Genomic DNA, 9,471 nt, shown 5'->3' on the forward strand with positions numbered 1-9,471 from the left:
CTTTATCATTTATAATACTAAAAAAAAAAAATAGTTTATAACTTATATAATTTGTATCTAATTATGTATGTATTATATATTTGTATGTAATTTCTTTACACTCTATCTGTGTAAAGAATGAGATTATGACTATGTTACTTAGTTCGAATATCTCTTAAATATTAATAAAGAACTCAAATGTTTTTTTTTTTACTCATCAAGAGAAGCACTTATCACCGATGTACATCTCATTTTAGTGATTCTTGTATTCAAGAAATGTTACAGAAATCCTTCAAGATCTGGTTGCTTATAATACTATAATGTAGAAACCTCATTGGTACAAGTTATATTTGTTGTACTCTTAATTGTCAGATTTGTAATGTTTATTATTTTTATAAGACTAAGATTGTAACTCATTTCACCCAAATTAGGGAAATTAGGGGGAGTTACCTATTGTATTTTATCTTATCTTTAATATAATCTGGCTCTAAGAACACAGTCCTAGGAACTCAACTCTTTCTCACGGAATTGTAAACGTTAGTGTAGTAAGGTTTTCCTAGTGCAAGTACAAATTTCTTTTATATGCTCTCTGCAATTTAGCTCTTTGCCCGCACTTGCTATGTAGCCCGCCTCCACGCCGGTTCTCTTTCTGATGTTGTTATTTTAGATTAAGTGTTTTATTTGCTCTAAATGTACAATAAGCTCTTTTTAAAAAAAAGTCATCACTATCATAAGTTATCTGGCCTACACCACTTCTGTAGTCAACAATTGAGGTATTTCGTTTTATATTTATAAACATAATTCACAATCTCGCATCAACCATTAGGACTAGATTTCCTACTTTTTACATATACATAAGACAGATTGAAAATGCAACTATTAGAAACTGATGTTAGTCCGAATAGAAAAAAAAATGACTTACACCATTTTTCTCTAAACACTTTATATATTCTTGAGGTAAATTTAATTTTCTACAATTCTCTTTGATTTTTGATGGATTTCTTGTAAAGAGGAAGAGAAATGTCAGGAGTTATAAATTTTCCACTTTTACCGGATTATTTCTTGGATGTGGTAGGGATACTGCATGAGATGGTATCATTTTATCGGTAATTTAATAAGCTTTTATTTTAAAACTTTCTGTGTAACTATTTTTGAGATCTCAATTTGAGAAAATTGACACTTCACCGGCACCTTAAATTAATAGGACATTATTTGACGTTCAGAAGATCCCCCTCCCCTAAACATTTCTGAATTATTCGGAACTACATGGATTAAGCAACATAAATTCAAACATTTTTATCTGAATGGACTAAGTCTGTATTGAGTTCCCTGCGGATTATTTGTTGGGAGACGCGTATTTTTGACCGATTTTTGGAGTATATAATTAAATACAAGTTTTATGTGGTATGAAGTGAGACCAATTTGCAAAAAAGTGACCTTTTGCACTGCTACTGCAGTAAGTACTGTGTGGAAGTTTGTTGGCAGATACTTATCTTTAGTTGTTTTTTGGGAGTATACTTTTAAATGAAACAAGTTTCATACAGTATTAAGTGGCATCATTTCAGTGACAAAAAAGTGGGATTTTGACTCGCTTTTACCGTGGGTTCCCAGCGGATTCATGATGGTAGATGAATAATTTTAATATCGAGATGGGATCCAGTATCTATCAATAATATTTTTTTCAAGTATAAAATAAGTACTTTTTCATGAAAATATATGCAATACCGGATTATAAAGCGTCCAACGTTGGAAGGTGTTAGTACTATCGTGTCGTAGTGGCTTATTTTAGTGATTTTTATGAGAGAACATTAAAAAAATGACCCATTTTTGGATTTTTTCCCCGGGAAACATGTCCATCAAAAAACCTCAAATCAAGTTCACCACCCACAAAAACATTAAACCAAAAATCTCGCTAAAACTTTTTATCATCCTTTATATGCCCTGAATCAACTTCAATGGTATCTATGATAAACATAGTTGTATAAAAATGTAAGTAATTCGTCAAATAATAGAAGACTGAAAATTTGTAATTTATAAATTATATTTCTTCACCATATGTGTATTTTGTGTCATGTATTGAATAACTAAATTTAAGTTAGGAAACAGATTTCTTAAATATTGGATAAAATGTAATATGAACAATTTGATCCGAATTAGATATGTTATGTTTTAACAAAAACACATTACCAATTAAAATCTGTACCGCTACAGCCCATGAACGTTTGTGAACAAACCAACGGTTATGTAAGGAGGTGATTTGGTCAGAATCACGCTCGACCGCCAGATTTCTACCCAATTAAGAGTACCCAATTTAAGAGGCTGGGTGGACCTCAGGAGGGCTCCAGAACCCACAGGAGTTGACTCACGGTTACAGTTTAACAGAAAACAATTTTACGCCCAGACGGATTCGAACTCGGGTCCTTAGAGTTAGTAGTCACGCGCCTTACCCAGGGGCTACCCGCGCTTCCTTACCAATTTTCAGAACTATATTTCAAAATCTGATAAAAAAAACGTCATTTTCGTTTGAGCTTTCATCTTCACCTCTAGGATTACTTTAAAATAGGATGGATTCCTTATATTTCTGCTGAGCGATCAACGTCTTCACAAAATGTTATACTTGTTTTTTTGTCATTGGTATTCCCATAATATCGTTTTTGGGACATCAACTATCAAACCTAATCCTTTTTAAAATTTATTCTGAATATTTTCTTTCCTTCCAATATTTATCTCACTCGACACTATCTGACATTTCTTAATAGTTATTTTGAAGGAGATATGTAATATAAAAAAAATAAAAAAATATTTAGGTATGTAATGCTAGACTATCAACACTACAGCCACCAAACCAGCTATGGCCGGCAAAACCTACCAGCTAACACGGGACTTACTACTGGCGATAAGCAAACACTGTCAGTTAATATTTATATTATTAATCGTAAACACCTTAATTGTAACATGTGATATTTATAAATGTATTGTTTGAATTATTAAAGATTATAATAGAATCTGCTGATCTACTGAAAGCCTACGTCTTAGACGTAGTACCTCTCGATGGCGTTTAATAGCCCAGAGACAAGAATAGAAGCTTTAGAAGGTCTCAATGTGAAATCTTAGGAGGCAGAGAATAACAGTTTACAAAGTTGATCAGTAATTTCCAGTACCATATTTTTGGAAATGTATATTGTCTTATTTCTCTACCTTCTCTGGATCTCTCCTCCTTCCTACACCATTATTGTAGGGCTCGGTGGCTGGTTACTCTGCGGACTTACCGTCAGTTTATAAACCTTCGTACCTACAAGAATAGTACCCGGTAAAACGAAGTTACCTTCCTACAAGACCCGGCGGGTGGCTACTCTCAGGGCTTGCATTCCTCTTCGTATCTACAGGAATAGTACGCAGTAGGACGAGGTTATCATCCTTAGAGGAATTACGGCTGTCACCCCGTAAGTCTCATCCTATCTATTCACCTTCTATTCAACTACCGTACCTATTTTGAATACGCATTTTCGAGGCCTTCTGGTCAAGAATACCTAAAGATAATCAATTAGAGTGAGATTTAACACGACCATCTCGGACACCGATAAACCAAATTCATGAATATCTAAGTTTATTTCTTTTGTATTTGAAAGACAATAAAAATCTTTAGTTTAAACATATAATATCTTAAAATAATATCATAGACAAATCCGTGGAATTTTTAATATTAAAATATTTGTTATTTTGGGGTAATTAATGTATTTTTGTAAACTATCTACTACATAAGATATTCCTTGATTTGTGATATCAACATGATGAAACCTTAGTTCGTGAACAAATTTTATTCTGATGTGTCTACAATAGCAAGGAAATGAGGAAGTGAGATTTTATTTCTATTGATACGGTCAGTCAATTAATGAGGTACAAGTGATGATACGAATATATTTATCAGAAGCGATAATATTTAAAAATTTTTACTTGTAAATTTCTTTACCCACTACAATCTACCTTAAATTTAATTCGAGGAAAATGTATATCTTCATTACCCAACTGCTTAAAACACTTATTACTCCTAATCGTGACAGATTAATTGTCGGACTCTATATTAAATAATTCACATTTAAAAAATATTTAAAATTTAATTTAAAAATTATTTACAAGTGAAGAAAAAAAAATTAAATGTCCAAACCTTAAGTACATAAAACATTCCGACCCTACGATTTAGCAAGTGCTGAAGGCGCACTTCTGCACATGTTAGAAGGGCCTAAAAAAAAACATTTTCTATAACATTAAAAATAAATACTAATTTTTATGATTTGCCAATTATTTTTTTTCTAAATATCTTTATTGAAATTTATAACTGTATATTATATAAAACATTCAGTAAATTTGATCTAGTTAAAATGGAGTGTTACAGGTGTGTAGAGAAACTACTCATTGGTAGCACTCTAATGACATTTTACATTAGCAGGTCTCGTGGCCATCTTCTTTTTTAGGCGGAAGAGGATGCAAGGTTTGAAACTAAGGGGTGTGGTTAGGGAGTTTATAATGGAAGGAGTGATATCTGGTTCGGGCTAGATCGGTTACATAGGAAACCGTCTTTATGTATGACTTTATTTGTGACATAGTAAGGAGCATTCAGGATTTTATGAAGGGTCAATAATTAAAAAAAAAAAGTCATAAAGGAACTAGCCACTCTTTCCCGCGGCTATTATTTTTTAAATATTAAAACTATATTAATTACTCCGATCAAGTAGAAATGAATATAGAGAAACGAGAGGAAACATAAAAAATGGCCTTTTCTTATAAAAGTTGAGAAACAAGTGTTAACTACTAGCTACTTGAAAGAGCGAGAGAGATCTTAGCAACGTAGCTGTCAGGACTTGTTCCATGGTCCGTCTTACATGTGGTGTCGTACGATGGGTTTGGTTCAGGATGCATTCAATATACTAAAGAGCTGGTAACTTAATTAAAATACTATATGTGATTGGAAGTATAGTAATTGCAATAAAAAGGACTTATTGTATGATGATGAAGCTATAGTTGAACGTGGATATTTATAAATGAGGAGAATATGGTAGGGTGTGCGGTCTGTGACGAACACGGTGACACCCTGATGAAGGCTTGAAATTCTGGTCCAAAAGTTTTCACTTATTTGTGTTCTTCACTGATCTAACCATCCTCTTCTCATTTGATTTATTTTATACATTAGAAATATATTGCTGATAGATACTAGGTATTAAAATTAATCAGCTACCATACGCGGGTACCTACGGGAAACGCGAGTCAAAATCTCACTTTCTTGGATACCGAAAATGATGTAATTTTACATTGTATAAAACTTGATGTATTTAGCGTAAGTACACCAGTTATTTTCATGTACCAGTTATTGTTAGGTCAACGTTTATTTTTAAATGTTAACAGATTGGTGCCAGTAACCGTTTCAAAACCGGCACCAGTTGTAAGCTGAGAGTTGAGCTGGTGCTCTTACCCTATATCGCTATATCTCTTCAAATCGTGATCAAAAATAGACGTGGGCCAACAAACCACCCGCTGTAGACGTAGTCCAGCCAATTTAGGATTTTCTTCTGACCAAGCCATATAGTTCCAATAACTTATTTTACAATAAATCGTTACTCAAAACAATTTTTATTTGTTATTTCAGTATGATTTTAATCTTTCACCAAAATTGGTAATTTAAAATTTTGGCCTTTTTTAAGATGTCAAATATTTTGACGAAACTTGATTCATACTTGGCTCATCTTCCAATTAAAATACATGGCTAAATACATGAAAAAGTGGCTCCACATTTCTTTTTATTAGGAAAATTGCATATTGCAAATAAGCCGGACTGACCTGAGAATGTGGGCCTGTCTTAACTTGTATTGGGGAAGAGAAGGAAATATTTTTATAAAAATTTAAACCCTAGTGATCTAATCCAGTACAACTATTTAAACTTGGAATTCAACATGTTCCGCGTTGACCTGCAAAAATATAATTAATTATGTCTGCATATTCAAGTTTTATACCACTTTGTTCAAAAGTAAAATTATATAAGAATACAATTTTTTTTTTGGAATTTTGTTATTTACAAATATTTATTTTTTCAACATTTTGGAAACTCCTTAGCCTTTTTACTTTTGGCCATTTCCAAAACTTTTTTTAAAATACTTTTACATTCGTCACTTTATTAAAATTATTTCGTTTCATAAACACTACTCCATGGAAGTATTGTATAGGCATTTTTTCTAAGGGCTTTTCATCTACAATATATTAATTAATATTACTATAATTGGGGGTGACGGCAGGAGCGTGGTAACGAGTTGCGAGTCCCCGGTCCTATCCGGGTTTTTTCAGGCATGTAATTATACAATACTCACTCACAGCCTCGCCCAGGGCATTTGTGAGGTTCTTTAGCCAAAGGGTGGCACTCACAAACATAGGCGTGGGAGTGACAAACCCACCCTAGGAAAGCAACGTCATGAAACGCGCAATGTATTTCCTAAGTATTTAGGCGAGGCCTTCGACCTCCACGGTCTGTCGCTCCAATAATAATAACAATAAAATTAATTTTAAAAAAATTTAAGTAAAAAAACTGTTAGAATTATATAAACAAATATGTTGCTTTATTCCTATTTTGGGCAAAATTTATTTTTTAAACTAATTTCGAAAATAAATTTACCTTATTTTTAATCTTCATAGAGGACAGTGAATTGTCAATTTCGCTTCTCCTCTATCCGTAATTCTCAAACACAATTCACAACTGAGACTACTATTTGCTATTTCAATGCACTCTGTTGGGCTTTTTATTTAACTATTTTTGTTAGTAAAATAAAGTTTAGTTTAGTTCTTTTTTTATTTAGCAGTTCGGCATATGTCAAATTCAAATTATTTTGTTCGTTTTGTAATTTATTGCAATTATTGTTAATTTATGAATTATTTTGGTTTTCAGATATTGATATGGCTTCTAAAAGCCATTCTTTTCTTTATAAAGAATTTTAACATTCTGAAAATAAAAATTGTGTCATTTTTCGGCAAGTTATAAAAATGCAGTTCTTTTTTATTATATTTAGGAATACTTTTATTCGTAGGCATTGGTGTGTTGGTAAATTTTGTCTTTTGAATATTGTTGACTTTCCTCATAATGTACTCCGGGACAGTTAACTTTAGAAACCACTCCCGTCTTTTTATTTTAGTGAATTTTGTGCTTCATGTTATCATAAAATGTACTGATTTTATTTGTTGATATGTATTCGAACTTATATTCCGGTAATTTATAGGTTTTAAAAGTTCTATTCAAACTTTTTGATAATGTATTAATAATTTAATTATTTACTATTATTATTACGTACAGGAAGATTATTGATTGACCGTGTGTAAAGATGAAAGGAATATGGTCCGGGTGCGGTCAAGAAAAACTCAAATAGTAGAAATATACTAATTTAATGAGCCTCATTATTACGTACACTTTTTACTTTCATTAACCTGTTTATATTATTTATAGTAAGGGGAAGTAATACGATCGTGCGAAATTTCGAATAATCCAAGTCTCGCAAAATGGTCCTGCGTCTTTATATAAATATTATACAATATTATTTAAAATTTATGCAAAACTGAAATTTCATATTTATGGCAGGCATGTGCCTGGAATGTGTCAGCAACAATTTCGATAAAATCTATCAACCGGAATTTCCACTTCATAGAATAATTTTTTAATATTTTTTCGATTTTCTCACATAAACGATTAGATGCCAAAGTACAATTAAATGGATCAAATAGGTATTTTCCTCATTTAAATAGTTCGACAGGACTTAAGTCACGTTTTTTTTAATTATCCCTCCCTAAAGTACCTTCAATTTTGTTTATTAGAAGAGAATAAACAGTTCTAATTGTTAGCAATAATAAAAAATAGGAACCTCCAATTCGAACAGGAAAAGCCTATACCACCCAATCTTTGCCGATTGCATTAGAACTGCGTTATATATAAACTGTTGTATTCATGGCAGGAAACAAATTTATATTCGTCATTTCCACCTTGAGAACCCCCCCTTTTTTATTTATTTATTGACATTTACTACATTAAATAAAAATATAGCTAGTAAATTTCATGTAAGATTATATTATTTAATTAAGTATTATACTATGATACAGGCATGTAGAGAAACTCCCAATTGGCAACACTCTAATAACATTTCTACATTCGAAGGTTTTGAGGCCTCTTCTTTTCAGAGGAAGCAAGGTTAGAAATTAATGGATTTGGGTGGTTAGGGAGTTTATAATGAAAGGATTGATATCAGGTTTCAGCTAAATCGGTTTCATATAGGACATTAAATTCTTTATGGGTGATTTTATTTATTTACAAAGTAAGAAGCATTGAGGATTTTACGAAAGATTTTGGGCTGTATGGATTGCATAACATACAAGAGGAAATCGAAGGTTTACGAGAAATCCTGAAATTCGAATTTTTAGAACAACAGAAAAAAAAAAATTATTAATATTCGCCTGGTCTTTAAATTTGTTTTCTCGAAAAACACAAAAATTAGTGATAACTTCATATACTTGTAAATATGTATATTAGCAGAAATTGTACCTCTTCATTTTTTTTTTTTTTTGGATTACTTTTATTTGATTTTTTATCGTTTTTCAAAATTTATTACAAGAAGTTAGTCACTTTATGTATTATTTTTTTTTTCATGAACCGGCCAGCAAAGACCACGCGAATATCATTTTCGATTCATTCTCACACCTTCCGTCTTCCTTCTACTCCAATAGCCTTTCATTCACCTGGACTGTTCCTCCCGCTCTTCCTTAGTCCATTTTCTCCCTTTTCTTTCCTTCTTTCACATAAGAACCCCAACTCCTTTTAATTTATTCCCAAAATGCTCTCTATCCAAGTAGTCCTCATCCGTTATTTGTAGTCTATCCAGTTCCTCTTTCACTTGTTTTACATATCCCCTTTATAGCTGCAGACTTTCGTTATTTAGTCTTTCATTTTTCATTCTGACCATGTGACCGTAAAATCTCAGTCTCCTGGCCCTGATGACTGTTTCTAGGTTTTATTTGTTTATATGGTTTAATTTTATTTCATATATTCTGTTGATTACTGTTGGTCATTTTTATATTTTCAAATTCATTATTTTCATTATATTTTATGATGGTTTATAATTTCATTTTTATTTTGTATTTTACTTTAAGGCTCTAAAGCCTAATTTTTACGCCTGTAATATTATTCTAAAGGAACCAATCCCAGAATAAATAAAGAATATTATCATTATTATATTCATGCCGTTCTGAATCTGAATAAAAGGGATCAGTTTCCCGGAAATGGCTATTTATAGTTTGTGAATTTAAAAGAGAGCTCCGAAAACGTCAAACACAACAACTACCTCTCTCGCTTTCTATATGTTTTCTTGACTTTGATTGTCTAATAAGGATATAAAAAATTAATTGATTAATGTAGAGGCCATTATTAGAGGGGTTGAATGAATCAATCTGGGGCGGAGGTGGTGGTGGGAG

The sequence above is a fragment of the Halyomorpha halys genome, unplaced genomic scaffold (genome assembly GCF_000696795.3).
Source record: "Halyomorpha halys isolate HHAL.00 unplaced genomic scaffold, Hhal_1.1 Scaffold124.1, whole genome shotgun sequence".
Taxonomy (NCBI): Eukaryota; Metazoa; Arthropoda; class Insecta; order Hemiptera; family Pentatomidae; genus Halyomorpha; species Halyomorpha halys.